The sequence below is a fragment of the Gouania willdenowi genome, chromosome 10 (genome assembly GCF_900634775.1).
Source record: "Gouania willdenowi chromosome 10, fGouWil2.1, whole genome shotgun sequence".
Taxonomy (NCBI): Eukaryota; Metazoa; Chordata; class Actinopteri; order Blenniiformes; family Gobiesocidae; genus Gouania; species Gouania willdenowi.
In genome coordinates, this window is record NC_041053.1 from 35,926,026 (window position 1) to 35,942,555 (window position 16,530).

The 16,530-nt window shown below is 37.5% G+C and overlaps 1 protein-coding gene across 5 annotated transcripts in view; it reads right to left on the minus strand.

Annotated features, from left to right (window-relative positions):
- Positions 1–15,834, minus strand: part of LOC114470578 (teneurin-3) — a 293,284-nt gene extending 277,450 nt beyond the window's left edge. For all 5 annotated transcript variants that reach the window (XM_028458831.1, XM_028458830.1, XM_028458827.1 and 2 more), the window contains exon 1: positions 15,351–15,834. The gene's annotated coding sequence lies outside the window, so the exon portion shown is untranslated. The remainder of the gene's footprint in view (positions 1–15,350) is intronic.
- Positions 15,835–16,530: the final 696 nt, after the last annotated feature.

Below are 16,530 nucleotides of genomic sequence, written 5' to 3' on the forward strand. Positions count from 1 at the left end.
AAGTCAGTCATACATACTGTAAAATACTCAATAACAAGTAAAAAGTAGATAAATTAAATAGTACTTAAAGTAAAAGTTACTAGTTACGTTCGCCCCCCACGTTTATTGTTTGTAATAAATCTTGTCACGATTCCCTTACATACACTAAACATATCATATATAAACCTAAAAAGGAAGAGACCAAATCTTACACAATTGGAACTTAATTTATTTTCCACAAAGAAATCTGTATAAAATAAAAGATTTACATTACATTTAATCTGGTTTTTTTGGCTATGATGCATTTGTTTGTTGTTTGGTCATTTAATTTTTTGTAGTTTTTGTCATTTTAAAACAAAAAATTATAATTTACTCAGTAACGTTTGGGTGTAGAAATGTACAAATCACTTTATTTCTTTTAAAATGTACTTTAGTACAATTAAAATTACTGATTTAGAAAAAAAGTACCCATAAAAGCAACTCAATTATAGTAACGTGAGTACTTGTAATCCATTACTTTCACCTCTGGATGTCGTTGCGTTTGCTATGTGATCGGAGCATAAGAACCAAAACTACCAGATAAAAATACAATTTTTTTCCTTCCGTAAGCGCTGACACTGGGTGTCATTCGCATACATCTCACATGATTGTACGACAACAAAGCAATTGTGCACTCTTTGAGTGTGTACTGAGAAAAGATGCTCGGCAATCATATAAATGTGCAGAATGACTGAGGAGTCTGAGGGGAAGAAGCTTCAGTGGTGAATACTGCAATGGCGAAGCAATACTGAGACTGCTGGGAAATATCTCCTCCAGAAAACACACACAAATACACAAATGCAAATGAACATCCTCGCAACTGCTCCGAAATTAATCAATTGCTTGACAGTAAAAATAGAAAGATAAAAATTGCGATGGCCAGAGTTTTTACACTTTCAGAGAATAATATATCAAGTATGTTTTCTTCGTCAATACACAAAGAACGTGGAAGGTTTTGTTCTTTAGTTGTCAGCGTTTTAAGGAGTATGTAGGTCATGATCGCACCGTATCAGAATACTGAGAGACTGCAGACCTTATAAAAGAATCATCAATCTGGAAATTCACTACATGCTTTGGGATATTTTCTTCTTTTCGAGGCGAGACTTTGAGAGTGTGGTTGTGTGGTGATTGGCTGAGCCCGACCTCTGAACACACACTGCTCTCCACATAAAGTCAAAGACTGTTGACCTGTACACCATTCCACCGACTCCAGCCGACCGGCTTTGCACTCTTCACTGGTTTGGTTTTCAATATTTTCTATTACCACATCCTGCTGTTAACAAAGAAGACAGGGAATCTGTGACTCGCTGGTTCCCTGCACGCATCTACGCCTCCTTCCCATCATCTTCCTCCTTCACCCAGCAGACCTTAGGCTTTCAACATCACAGAGGTCATGTCAACTGAATTATTGAGGCCATCAGGCAGCGCCATCGACATGCATAGACGACGCCCTACTCCCTACTGAGCTGTCCAGTGGCCACAAAAGCCAAGAGCTGAGGCTTTTGACAGGAACTATTCTAGGGAACCTCCTCCTGGGGCGATTTCGTTTTTTTTTTCCGATACAACAAAACAGTATGAGAGCTTGGTTTTGGATTTTAGCACCTTTAAGTAGTAAAGGGAGAAATGAATAATGCAGACAATGTTGTGTGTTTTCTCATGAGCGGGATACTTTGCAGTATACATAATACATATACATAATAATCACAATTCTTTTAGTCATAATTGAAATCACAGTTATTTGTCATCCAAAAAGTTACTTTATTTTTTCAACAAAACCATGTAAAATATATTCTTTAAACATAAAATCCTTTAAACACCAAAATCAAGTATGTTCACTTTTTCCCCAAACAAAACGCTTCTTGCACGAGATCATCATCAAACCCAAAGTGTTCCTATATAAGAGAATTTGTCTTGCCTTGTTTGTTTACCAAGCGTTTCTCCTGCCATGTTTCAAGACCGCTAGCAACAACTTTCCTCATGTTAGCCTGCAGGCTAGCTTTAGCTTTAGCTTTGATAGGGGCGGGGCGTAGGAGCTTGCACGCGCATGGATTAAACAACTCAAAGTTAGTATTGATAATCAGTGTTTGCCAAACATTATTCTTTGTAGATGTCCGAAATTGTGGAAGTTTATTTTATTTTTTTTCTTAAAGCAGATATCCAGAATTTCTGAGAAATCTATGTTTATGTATGATTCTTTTGAAATAGGTAAAAATACCTAACTAGTCTTTTACAATGGTCTACTGCCGGTGGTCATTCATATACATTAATGTATATAAGTCCCTCCTTCGTCCTATAGACCCCTATACAAATGGAAACGATCGCCGAGTGCACCCAGCCAATAGGCTTTGACTTCTTGTTTTTGAGACTGTCAATCAAAGTGAATGTGGAACTGTGCACGGAAACAAGGCCGAGCGTCACAACAGCAAACAGGTAAATATGATTTTGGCTCTTACCTGACCAATAGACCTATATCAATACGACCCGATGCGTGTGCAGAAAGGTAGAGGCATGGCTTCTGGTAGATTGGCAGAGGCAGGGGGAGGAAGTGGAGCTATTTAGGGCGGGACATCGAGACGTTTCTCTGAAACTCCGGATCGCAGCTTTAATAATCGATTGTTATTTTTGTAATTTTTGGGTGTAATATTCAAAATTGAATTTCTATTATTGCACAGCCCGACTCTGCAGAGATATCTGTCTGATGTTTACCTACAATCCCACCTCCATGTAATGCCTTCTTTCACAAGTTGAAACCAGACCTCACACCAGCATTCACTTAGAACAATCTTCCCAAGCCGTGAGCACAACACATTTCTATTTAGTTCTCCCCGTGATGCAACTAAGCACATTTCTGTTTGGTTCTCCCCACCGAGCTCAGCCCTGGAGCATGCGGGGAAAGCGGCGCTGTTACAAAGTCAAACCTACTCTTCAATCTTACCACTTGGTAGTGACCCAGAAAGTCCAGCAGAGTCTGCTGAGCCATAAATGTTAATCTGTAGGTTACAACAGTGTGAAGTGGTACTGCTCCCAGAGCTGGACCAGCAGGTCAGCATCCTGTGGCTAATCGCAGGTGCCTTTCATCTCAGCCTGCGTTGGCCAGACAGCACATAACAAAAGTAGACGCTGACATGCATGCATGTCATCTTTTTCTGATTTTGGACTCACTCATGGAACAGCAGCTATGAAAACTGCTTGAGTTGGGTTGTTTGATTTTTACACCTGAGTTACAGAACCAAGGGTATCATATACACCAGTGGTTCCCAAACTTTTCACAGTCCCGTACCCCTTCATACATTTAACCTGAAGCCATTTACCCCCTACTCCTGCACACTGTAATGTGATTTACAATGTAGCCCGACAGCGAAAATTGTCCCTAAATTTTACCTAACCTGTTGAGTGAGGACGCAGGTCCGCATCATTGAACGCTGCATTAGCATTAGCCTAGTGTTAGCATTACTCTACATTAGCCTATCATTAGCATTAACTAGCATTAGCATTAACCTAGCATTAATATTAACATTAGCTTAGCATTAGCTAACAATAGAAATAACCAAACATTAGCATAGCATTATCTTAGCATTATCATAACATTAGCATTAGCATAACATTAACCCAGCATTAACATTAATATAACACTAGCATTCACTTAATGTTAGCATTACCCTATCATTGGCCTAGCATTAGCATTAGCCTAGCATTAACATAACAGTAGCATTAGCTAGCATTAGCTTAACATTACCATTAGCCTAGCATTAACATTAACAGCATTTTCTAATGTTAGCATTAGCTAGCATTAACTAGTATTGGCTTAGCATTAGCCTAGCATTAATACTAGTACCCCAATGACAATTTGTGTACTACTGGGGGTACCCGTACCCCACTTTGGGAACCTAAGATGTACACAGAAGTCTAGAGTACTGATATATATATAGATATATCTACTACAGTAGAATATATCAAGTACAAGTAAGTCATACATAAAATACTCAAGTACAAGTAAAAAGTAGCTCATTTAAAAAGTACTCAAAGTAAAAGTCACTACTTACTTATTACTTTCACCCCCCACATTAAATTAGACTTTAATTGATTTTCCACAAAGGCATCTGTATAAAAGAAAAGGTTTGGCAAAATGTACATTTTTTTAAAAAATAAAATAACACCAAAATAATCTGGTTGGTTCGGCTATAATGTGTACAAGTAGAATTACTGATTTAGAAATATACTCAAAAAAGTACAAGAACCCATCAAAGCAACTCATTTACAGTAACATGAGTATGTATTATGTATTGCAGAGGTTACATTAAGCAAAGGGAAAATATACCCACATCTTCGTCTATAATAATAAGTACAACAATACAATAGTATAAAAATATCCTTCCAAATGAATGCATCTCTGTGTTGATTGTCTCAATTTCTGCTTGGCAGAAAGCCACAAGAGGGCATGTGAGAATCATGCTTCTAGTTTAAATTCCTTGTTTTTAAAAAAGAAAAGGGGGTCGACTCTGTAACCCCCCCATCCTCAACCTTTCTATTATCTCTGATCCTGTATCAAAATTGTAGAGGGCCAGATGTGTTACACAGTCTGCTAGTTGATGCCCACTAACAAGCCTTAAGACAAATATTAATAATTTCATTCAGTCTCTGTTAAAGGTTACATTTTGAATAATATATCTTCATTTTGGGCTTTATTACCTCCACCAAGGAGCTAATTTTTTTCACAAGCGATTATTAGTTTGTTTGTTTGCCTGTTAGCAGGATAACATAAAAAAAAAACAAATGGATTAAGACAAAATTTTAATCAAAGATAAACCTTACGCAGTGGAAGGTTCCATTAAATTTTGGGTATGAACCGGATCAATATACTGCATGTCACGATACGATATATTCCGATACCAAACAATACGATACACATCACGATATAACACGATTTTAGAAATTACAAATTTTATCTTTTCAAGTACAAAATGGCATGAAATACAATTTTGTTAACAAGGTCGGATGTGGTTCACTGACACCTAGCGACCGGGCGTTTACGTGCTATGCATATGTTAGCGCAATTACATTTATATATAGTAAAATAATTATAATAATTCATTAAAAAAAACATTATTTAAAAAATCTATTTGGACATTTTTTCGATCGATACAATAATTGCGCAGTGAAATATCGTGATATATCGCCAGATCAGTTTTTTCCTTACACCCTTATTCATAAGTGAATCCCCCTGGGATTAATAAAGGAATTCTGATTAATGAAATTTGACTCAGTTTATGTCGTGCTGGTTCCACAATTACACCAGTGTTATCTGGATTGATCAGGATTGTGCATTTCATCTCGATTTTTCCCATAAATGAGGTTGATGTACTGTATCATTATTAATGGGGATATACATTTCTTGTGAATGATCTAATCTAATATCTGGCAAAGAGGATGTTTGGCACTTGCCCAAGGTTTGCGCTCTCTGAATTTCCTTGTTTTATGTAAAATAATGACATTTATTACATCATATACTCTGATTCTATTTTTACTTTTACCACACCCACCTATCCAACCAGGATAAGCAGTATTAAAACAAGGGCTCTACGACGACACGATCATTGCACTAACAAGTGTCTGTATTCATATGAGCAGGTTTAAGGTTCAGTTTTGCAAAGCACACATAAATCAGCTTCCATCTGTAACATGTGTTCCTCTTACAAGGCACACAATGTAGTTAAGGTCTATCGTTGTAATGCATCAAGTGCTGTCACTAGAAATCTCCTCACTAAGCACATTTCAAGAGCGTGCAATCTCTTCCCCTCCTAAAAAAAAAAAAAACCTCCAGTGACTTTCCGCAACATTACAACTCCCATGGAACGCAAACAACTTTAGTTTTTAAAGAGGTTGAACTTTGCTTCAGATGTCACAACACTGCATTAAAATCTAAGTGATCCTCCAGCTTAGAGTCATTAGAGCAAATACACAACTGCGTACTGGTTGATGGAGGTTATCCGCCACAAAGGAACCGATGAATGCACCGTGGCACACTTTACTTTCAAGCGGGACTATATATCATGATGTTTTGACCAATCTCCAGAGAGGAGGAGAGCAAATGCGCTGAGAGTGGGAGAAAACAGGTGAAAGAGGATATTGTGTACGTACGTGGCAGACAATAGCCAGGCAGCCATTGTGTTAACAGTAACAGATTAGAGGGCACCAATTATGCAAAGTAAATATGACAGAGAACCAATCCTTGGAGCCCGGGGAACAGTAGGTCATTTGTCAGGCTGCATTAACCTTCACAGGTTTTCACTGATATGTTGAAACAGGCGAGGGGGAACGTGCTGTTTGCTTTGAAAAACGTTAGAATTCCTGAGGTCATCTGCAAAGCCAATCGCCATCAACAACTAATAAAGTCTGTGCTTCACTCGACTCCTCCTCCATATCTCTAAGATCATTTTTTGCAGACGCCAAAAAAACTAATCGTAATTGTCAAGTTCATTGGTCATCAAACCAGCTTTCACCCTTGGTTATACACGGAGGATTTTATGGAAGCATACTTTTTTTTTTAAACAGAAGTAACTAGACATAACGGGGAAAAAATATGGGGTGCAGGATGTAAAAACTCTTTTTAATGGCTGACATATTTTGAACATTTCACTCACTCTCATCACATTTAGCTAATTTTTCTTTCATTTGAGACAAAATTCATGTAAAACAGCATGTTCTATATCATTGTTAAAATTGTGTACACATGGAAAATAACTTTAAATGTAAAATGTAAATGTTAAATCTAAATGTTAAATGAAAATCTAAATGTTAAATTTTGATCCAAATGCCTGCCTCGTGATCTACATGCACTGTCCAGCCCACTTTGTATAATTTCTAAACGTTTAGCTATACACTTGGTGACCAATTTAACATTTCAATTTAGAATATACTTTAAGATTTAGGTTTAACTTTTAGATTTAGATTTAACCTTTAGATTTACATTAACATTTACATGTAGATGTATTTTTCAGGTTTACACTACAATGATATACAGTAGAACATTTTGCTATGCACTTGATGACAGATTTAACATTTAGATTTAGATTATATTTAGATTTAACAATTAGATTTACATTTGACATTTAAATTTAACATTTGCATGTTTTCACATTTTTAACAATGATATAGTACATGTGTTTTACATGAATTTGTCTCAAATGAAAGATACATGAGCTAACTGTGAAGAAGTTTAAGATTTGCATTTAACATTTATATTTAACATTTACAAGTAGATTTATTTTTCACATTTACACATTTTTCACAATGATATAGAACATTTAGCTATACACTTAGAAACAGATTTAACATTAATTTTTAAATTTAACATTTAGATTTAACGTTCAGATTTATATTTAACCTTTAGATTTAGATGTAACATTTAGATTTAGATTTGACATTTAGATTTCACATTTGCATGTTTTCACATTCTTAACAATGATATAGAACATGCTGTTTTACATGAATTTGTCTCAAATGAAAGAAACATGAGCTTAATGTTCAAGATATGCCAGCTATGAAACAGTGACTGAGTTTTTACATTCAGCACCCCACAAAAAAGTAGATTTATAGCACTGATACAAATTCATGTCGCTGTGAAAACATTTTTCTCCACAGATGATATTTCAACTTAAAAATAAGTGGGAACTTGTGCAAATGAAATTCACATTTATTCAGAGGATTGGAACGATTCAGAGTCACCTACAGTAGGGGAGGACAGAGATGGATGCCTTTCTGCCAAGCTTACAAATCTCAGCGGACACTCAGAAACAGGCAGGGAGGGGTGGGCCTGGTTTCCTTTTTGAGGCTTTGCACTGAACATATCTATTGATCGTAGTTGGTCGCCATAGCACCACAAGTCGAACAAGGCGAGTGGGTAACTGGAGAAACTATGCAGTTAGAAAACAAATTCCAGAACGGTAATTAAAAGACATCTGCAGAAAGGCCAAGTTTAAGACTGCATCATTTAAATACAGTGAAGTGATGCATGAGGCTCCATTACAAGATTGAGAGTGGGGGGAAAACAACAGTAAATTTGTTTAAAAATGCAAATTTTTGCATTCTTGTTTACTCCGGTATACGGAACAGGATTAGGGCCAATTTTGATGGAGAAAATACTTTTGGGGAAATCAAGAATAAAAGTCAAAATGTCAAGATTGAAGTTGATATTTTGAAAATAAACTCAAAATACAATATTGTTGTAAAGGTCAAAGGTTTGCTATTAAAGTCAAATCTCCTGAAGCTGACAAGGAACAAGTCACCATATACGACAACAGTCTCCATCAAAACTGGCACTAATCTGTTTCCATAGAATGCTCCACCACTTCCAAACTTCACTGTTTTTTTTCCTTCTGAACAAATTAAGTCTTTGGCAATATTTCTTCAAAGTTTTTAAAGAGATTACAATGCCGTTTTTGAGCCAAAAAAAAGGAAGAATCTCTTTGTCATTAAACCCAACTTTGAAGTAAAGTTTAACGCATTCATCGAAACATGGCATTTTGTAGACGACCACGATCATCGCTGTCGCACCACAAGTCGAACAAAGCGAGTGGGTAACCGGAGAAACTATGCAGTTAGAAAACTAATTCCAGAGTGGTAATTAAAAGACATCTGCAGAAAGGCCAAGTTTAAAACGACATAATTCAAATACACTGATAAAATGCATGAGGCTACATTAAAAAAACAAAAAGTGGTTAAAAGTGCATATTTTTGCATTCATGTTTGCAGCTTGTAAGCTTAAGCAGACAGTTTTTTTTTTTTGTGGGAAGAAAAGGGCTGAAATAAAATGACATGAACTACTTTTTGGAAAAATATGAATGTGCTCATGTCATTTGAAATTTTCAAGATAGGGGAGCAGCCTCAAAGGCGAGAAAGGCAGCGATGACAAATCAAAGGCAGCGGTCGAAGGCCTGGTCAAGTACGATTGGGTTATTTGAAAAAACTGGATGAGAGCGCAAAGAAAGCAAAGATGGAGAGTGTCAGTGAATCACACAGGAGGGTGAGTAGTCAATACCGACCGCTGTAGATGTGTGTTAAAGATGGAACACAAACAAACAACTAATAACTCATCAGCAAATAGGTTCTTCACTTTAGCAACATTATTACATTTGTGTAGCCGAGCACTGGATGGATGTCAGTGTAAAAAATAAGACTCGTCATGATTGCCCCTTAATCTCTGAAATTGTTTAAGGCCAGTATTCCAGCTGCTATTATCCCTAAAGGAGATGGTTCTCATCACACAGAATATTAAACTCTCCACAGGAATAATGAAAGAGGAAATTACTCAAGGATAGAAACAGAGTAGCAGGGTTGAGTATACACAGCACTTCAAATATGTTCACATTAAATTGATATTTTAAGACAAAAAAAAAAAAAAAAATAGTATTCCCTTGACTCTGCTTCAGGGGGGACTGGCCATCTGGCATGCCGGGCATCGTCCCGGTGGGCCGTCGACCCAAAGTGAGCCGGTTTGGTCGCTTTTTTTGACGAGCAAGTGGAGGCTGACATGGTAACAGGTGGCAAAAACGTTGCAAGAAAAGAGTGAAAATGACTAAAATGGGCCAAAAGCAGTCAAGAGTGGCCAAAAAATGTGCAAATAAAGAGGAATCAGGTGGTATGTAATAGTAAAAGCTAGCTTTAATGAGCAAAATGTGGTAAACAATAGTGAAAAAGGGCAAAAAACATGGAACAAAAAGAGGTCAAATGTAGGGAAAAAGGAAACAAGTTGTATTTAAAAGTATCAAAAATGGACAAAAGATTTTAGAAAAAAGGGTATTTATAGGCAAAAGGAAGCTGAAGTCTGAAAAACATGTCAGAACTTTTTGAAAAGGGGCAAAAGTGGGACAAAGGAGTTGGTTAATAAGGGGTTAAAAAGTTTTCCCCTTTAAAGTTTTTCTGGGGGAATAATAATTAAAATTAAGACATAAAAAGTGGGCTGGTCTGGACACAAAATACCAGGGCTGAATTTTTGTCCCATTCTTCCACCCCACCCTGCTCTACTTTGATGAGTGGACTTTGCAGGGCGATAAAACAAGGCATGAAGTCTTAACAAGAGGTCAAACCTTACACATCTGAGACGTGAAGCAGCTCGCCACAACTCTCCATAGTTTACAGTCAACGGCCAAGGTAGGCAATGGTTTATGACGCTGTGTAATCAAGGAACTCAGCGCTACCCAACTCTACAAGCAGCTTGTAGCTGTAACACAACAATGAGTCACGCAGATGTTTAAATGCTAAAAGCGAAAAAGTATTTTTTAGATTCACTTTTGTATGTTGAAACTAGGACTGGGCTGATATGTACCAAAACTCATGTCCTTATATTTTTTCTCAAAATGGCAATATCCGATATAAATCTTGATAATTCAATAATAAAATAAAGTCTTCCAAGACAGATGCATTTGCTGATGCAAAATGCCACACAGGCACGATCCTTAACAAATCAGTTCACAATATGTGCCACTTTTGGCTTTTTTCTCCCATAAGGGACAGCACGTGTGAGTGAGTTCTGTAGTGTGGCTTGTTTAGGCAAGGCAAGGCTAATTTATTTGTATAGCGCATTTCATACACATGGCAATTCAATGTGTTTTATATGATCAACAAGTTCAGATGAACTACGTCCGGGCCCACGAAACGTCTCCGCGCCAAATAGCACGTACCACGTTCCTGAGAATTCAGTCAAATGACTCGGTTCCACCGAGTAAAAAAATGTCTCAGAGACGCTCTTGACATCTGCTCATAGAATATCTATGTCAAATTACAGCCCGATTCAACGAGCATTAACGAAGGAGTAGTCATTTGAAAAATAGGGCCCCCGAGGGCCTCCTGGCACATTCAGAGTAATGGGCCCCATTCATATATTGGTATGTGTCAATGAATCGGTATCACCAACTGTCGCAATATTTGACTCATAAATAAATGAGAAAACAACTTTCATGGAATTTGCCGTAAAAAGGGGGGTTGCCCCTCGGGCCCTAATTGAATTGTGCAAGGTATAATCGTAATCTACGTTGTATTACATTTGAAACAATATATCAAACGACTATGTTCCCATAAATTTCGAAATTACCAGAAATGGGGGGTGTCCCCCAGGGCCCCATTTTTAAAAAAAGTCTCCGAGCGTCTCATCATATTCATTCATAGAGTATTCATACCAAACTGCATTCCGATCTAACGAGAACAAACGGAGGAGTAGTCATTTGAAAAATGGGGCCCCTGGCACCGCCGTGACACGTACGGGGTAATGGGCCCCATTTATACATTGGTTAGTGCTAATGATTCATTACCACCAACCGTCACATTATATTTGACTTGCAAATAAATAGAAAATCGACTTTCTGTTTTTTTTTTTCTTTCTTTTGGGGCCCCTTGTCGCCCCCTGGGCCCCGAATAAATCAAAAACGGGCTCCGAGCGTCAATGCGTACACATCCGTGGATTACCGTGGAGGTCAGAGCACATTACTCCAGTTTTAAAGTCTTTACACTGGCTCCCAGTCAGCCTCAGAATAGACTTTAAAGTTCTGCTGCTGGTGTATAAATCTGTGAATGGGTTTGGTCCAGAATACATCAGTGACATGTTGGTCAGGTATGAACCCAGCAGGTCTCTCAGATCTATGGACACAGGTCAGATAGTGGAGCCCAGAGCTCACAGTAAACATGGTGATGCTGCTTTTAGTTGTTATGCTGCAAAGAAGTGGAACAAACTGCCAGCGGAGCTGAAGTCAGCATCCAATGTGAACATTTTTAAATCAAAGTTAAAGGCACTTTTTTTCTCTACTGCATATGATTGAGAGAGAGATTTTTTGTCATGTTGTTGATGTAATGATGATTTTACTGATGATTTTAATTGATTTTACTGATGATTTTAATTGTTCTTATTGATTTAAATGTTCTTATTGATTTTAAACAATTGAATGTTTTATCATGTAAAGCACATTGAGTTGCCTTGAGTATGAAATGCGCTATATAAATAAATTTGCCTTGCCTTGCCTTGCCTTATACCTACCAAATTTCAGCCCAATCCGTTCACGAACAACAGTGGAGGAGTGATTTTAATTAGTGTACACAACAAGAATGAGAACAAGAAAAAGAACAAAGTGAGTGGCGTTTTGAGTACGGCAGCAGTAAAAACATTTAAAATCACCAGTAAAAACATTAAATCAACATTAACATGATTAAAAATCTCCCTCTCAATCATACGCGGTAGAGAAAAAGAAAAGCCTTTAGGGGAGGGTCTGGTCGAACTGCTTTTCATGCTGTTCTAAGAAGTAGTCAAAGCAGCGTCTCCTAAAACAAGTATTTTAATACAAAACAAGCTATAAAAAATTATTTTCTATACCACCAAAATAGAAAACTCGATATATGTTGAATCTTGATCTATCGCCCAGCCCTAGTTGAAACTAGATATGTGAGAGTGTGTGTTTCAGGCATTCACATCCTACTGAAAACCAAATGTTTCCCTCTTCGCTCTTGCATACCAATAGAAATGCAAATATGCATTTATTACAGTCATAGACAGAAATGTTATGTTTTCAGGAAGTACTCACAACACACTTCATTTGGTATAATCCGCCATGAATGCCTGAAGAAGTGATGGCTGGCTTATAGTTTAATATTCTGCTCAATGTGTCAGCCCTGGACAATGAAACTGCTGCAGTTCCTAAGGAGCAGAGTTACTCACAATAACATTTAGCAGTGCAGACGTGCGAACTCGGACCATGTGTTTACTGATCGACATTTGTCCATCATCAGTGGACACAAATGAGCACAAAGGTGTCTGAATTAGAGCTATACAATATACATATGCCAATACATCGGGATTCAAGTAATATCGACTTTTCTATTTTGCGGAAACAAAAAACTACAATATTGTCAATATTTTTTTTTTTTTTTTTTAATTTTATAGCTTATTTTGTATTCAAATAGTCATTTTAGGAGTCGCTGCTTTCACTACATCTCAGAACAGCATGAAAAGCTGAGTGTGTCCTAACCCAGACCTTCCACCTAAATAAGCCACTACAGAACTCACTCACACGTGCTGTCCCTTATTGGAGAAAAAGTCTAAAGTGGCACATATTGTGCAGTTGTTTGTTAATAAATGAGCCTGCGTGGCATTTTGCAACAGCAAATTTAACCCAGAATTGTATTTCTGCTCAGACTTTTTTTTAGATTAAAATGATCAGGATTTATATCGTATATCGCCATTTTGAAAAAAAATATCGAGTTGTGAATTTTGGTCCATATTGCCTCGCCCTAGTCTGAATCGCTATTCAAAAACACTCTCACTGGATTCCCAAAATGATGCAACTTTTGGAGTAAAATGAAGAAAATAAAAATCCTAAATCCCAGGTTACTTTGCAAACTCCCATTTCCAGCTTCCCTCAAAGAGCCGTGAAGGTTGAGACTCGTTGGAGCATTTCTCACTCAGAAGACTTTTTAAAATTGCTGTGTCAAACCAAACCTTCCTACAGGCTTCTGTAAAAGTCTGTGAGTAGCTCTGATCAAGTTCTATCTCACACCTTCCTCATACTGAGGATGAAAACGCACTTTTTTGATCAATTCATCGTGTCACCTGAATTATTAGTGGGTTGAGAGAGGGTTGTCTCCTTGAATGATTTGTGGGACTTTAAAAAATTTAAATTGCATTTTAAAAGCAGATAAATTCACCACTGGAGCCACTGTGTCAGACTTTTAGTCAAAGGTCTTGAGGAGAAGTGAACAATAATGATGATTGCACTTCTACGTATATATGAAATATAAAAAATGTAAGAAACCGACAATATCCACGTGTCACCACAGGACCTTCACTTTAAATTTCCTTCATTTTGTGACCAATTAATATTTAATTAAGGGAAATATTATGACATAATTTGAGGAAAATTGAAGGATTTTGTAAGAATTTTGATTTTTTTCCAGCTGTTTCACATTTAAAATGACTGCAATCATGCAAATATTGTTGAGTTTAATTTACACAATGATTCATCTTTTCTCTGTCATTTTTTTTACTTTCTCCTGCGGGCCAAATTCGATGCACCAAAGAGCCGGATTTGGCCCCCGGGCCATGAGTTAGGAAGCTGTTGATCGAAGATGTTTAGACATTATGTAGAAGTTGTACATTATGGATTATTAACGTGTCAAACTCGTGGCTCGGAGGCCAGATGTGGCCATTTGGCGTATCCAATCTGGCCCGAAGGAGAAAGTAAAAATTACAGAGAAAACGTGAATCATTGTGTAAATTAAACGCAACACTCCCTGTACTTATATTGCATGTTGAGAAAACTCTTACATTTTCCTCCAATTTTGCAACTTCTACATGATGTCTCAACAGTCTCCTCATTATGCGACACCACATGTGTCAAACATATGGCCCGGGGGCCAAATCCTGCCCTTTGGAGCATCCAATTCACGAGAAAGTAAAAATGACATGAATTATTTTGTTAATGAAACCTAACAATATTTGCATGATTGCAGTCATTTTTAATGTTAAACTGTTGAAAAAACTCAACATTCTTAGAAAATCCTTAAATTTTCCTCAAATTATGACACAATATTTCCCTTAATTAAAAATAAATTGGTCAAAAAATCTTGGGAATTTAAAGTGTAGATCCTGTTGGAGCTGTTATCTTCACTTGGATATTGTCGGTTTCTTACAAGTTTTGAATTTTATGTATATATAAGAAGTACAAACTAGGGCACAATAAAATCCCACATAAAATTTGATATTTTAACGATGCTGTTGCTGAAAAAGAATAAAGAAAAAAAACATATCTAAAACACTTGTGTCAAACTCATGGCTCAGGGGCCAAATCCAGCCCTTTGGAGCATAATATTTGCAGGGGCTCACAGTTTTGCCGCTGCTTAAATTGCATGATTGCTGTCACATTTGGGGGGAAAAAAATTCTCAAAATTCTTACAAAATTGTTCAAATTTCCTCAAATTATGTCATATTATTTCCCTTAATTAAATGTAAATTGGTCACAAAATCTAGGAAATTTAAAGTAAATACCGTGTTGGGACTGATGTCTATCAATCATTTTTTATTTATTTTTTTTTACATATTTTGTATTTTATGTACATGTATAAGAAGTGCAAACTGGGATACAATAATGTAGACATTTCAATAAAAATATGTGGCCCACTTGAGATCAAACTGCCCCTGAACTAAAATGAGTTGGACACCCCTGCAGTAGATCTATATTCTCCAAAAATGATGATCTTTGAACAAGGTATGTAGAGGAATCACAACAGTGATGACGTTTAAATATTTCAGTGAAAGAACATCGTCCTTTTCAAATGAAATCAAACACACTGACCTGCACAGGGCGCGTGAACTTCCCGCGGTGCTCCGTTAAAGTCCAAAGTTGCGGGCGTACGGAACGCACGGGAATGCGTGCGTAACGGTAACGCGGTAACGGCGCTTTTTTTTTAATTTATTTTTTATTTTTTTTGTCTCTCCCAATAAATAAAAGCTTGTGCTGCTTCAAACCGTGTCCTGTGTCCTGATCCTCCTGTTTGCGTTGTTAGTTAAAGTAAAGACGTGCACGGTGCACAGTGCACGACGCAGAGTTTGCGTTTGCGCGGAGCTGGAGCTGGAGCTGGTGGCGATGAGAAGAAGAAGCTGCAGAACGACTCGGTCCCTGGTGCTCCCCCTCCCTTTCCCCTTCTCTCCTCTTCCTCCTCCTCCGATGATGAAGATGATGAAGAGGATGATGATATTCCCAACAATGCCCGCGTCTTCTTCTTCTTCTTCTTCTTCCTCCTCTTCTCTTCGTCCTCCCTCACAGACAGGAGGAATAAACTCCGAGGCTCTCCATGCAGCAGCTCTTTTGTCCGGTGTTGCTCTATAGTCAGCTGATAAAGTGCAGCGCATCCCTCAGCCTCAGCCTATCAGCGTCCAGCCCTGACCTCTATCACACTGTGCAACATGCAGAGGTGCAACACCTGTGTGAACCAATTTAGTTAATGTATTAGAGGGAAGAAGAAGAAGAAGAAGAAGAAGAAGAAGAAGAAGAAGAAGAAGAAGAAGAAGAAGAAGAAGAAGAAGAAGAAGAAGAAGAAGAAGAAGAAGAAGAAGAAGAAGAAGACATGAACTGCATCTGCTTATCTTGGTTTGAATGTTGTCCTGCTGCAGACACTGGAAAGTTTGCATTGAAAAGAAAAGTGAACAGAGATGATGATGATGATGATGATGATGATGATGATGATGATGATGATGATGATGATGATGCTTCCCTCTTGCTCTCTCTTTGTAGAGCGCACGTGTTAAACTCAAGGCCAGGGGCCCAAATCCGGGGCCCTTTTAGACCAGTGGTTCTCAACCTTGGGGTCGCCAGATGTCTACTTTTTTTATTTTATTTATTTTTTCTACCCATTTTCTGTAACTACACCAAACTTGCCATATTTTAACCTATTTAAATCACCTTTTTTTTTGCCATATTGTTGCTTCTTTTAATGCATTTTTGCTCACTTACTCCCATTTCTTCCACTTCTCCA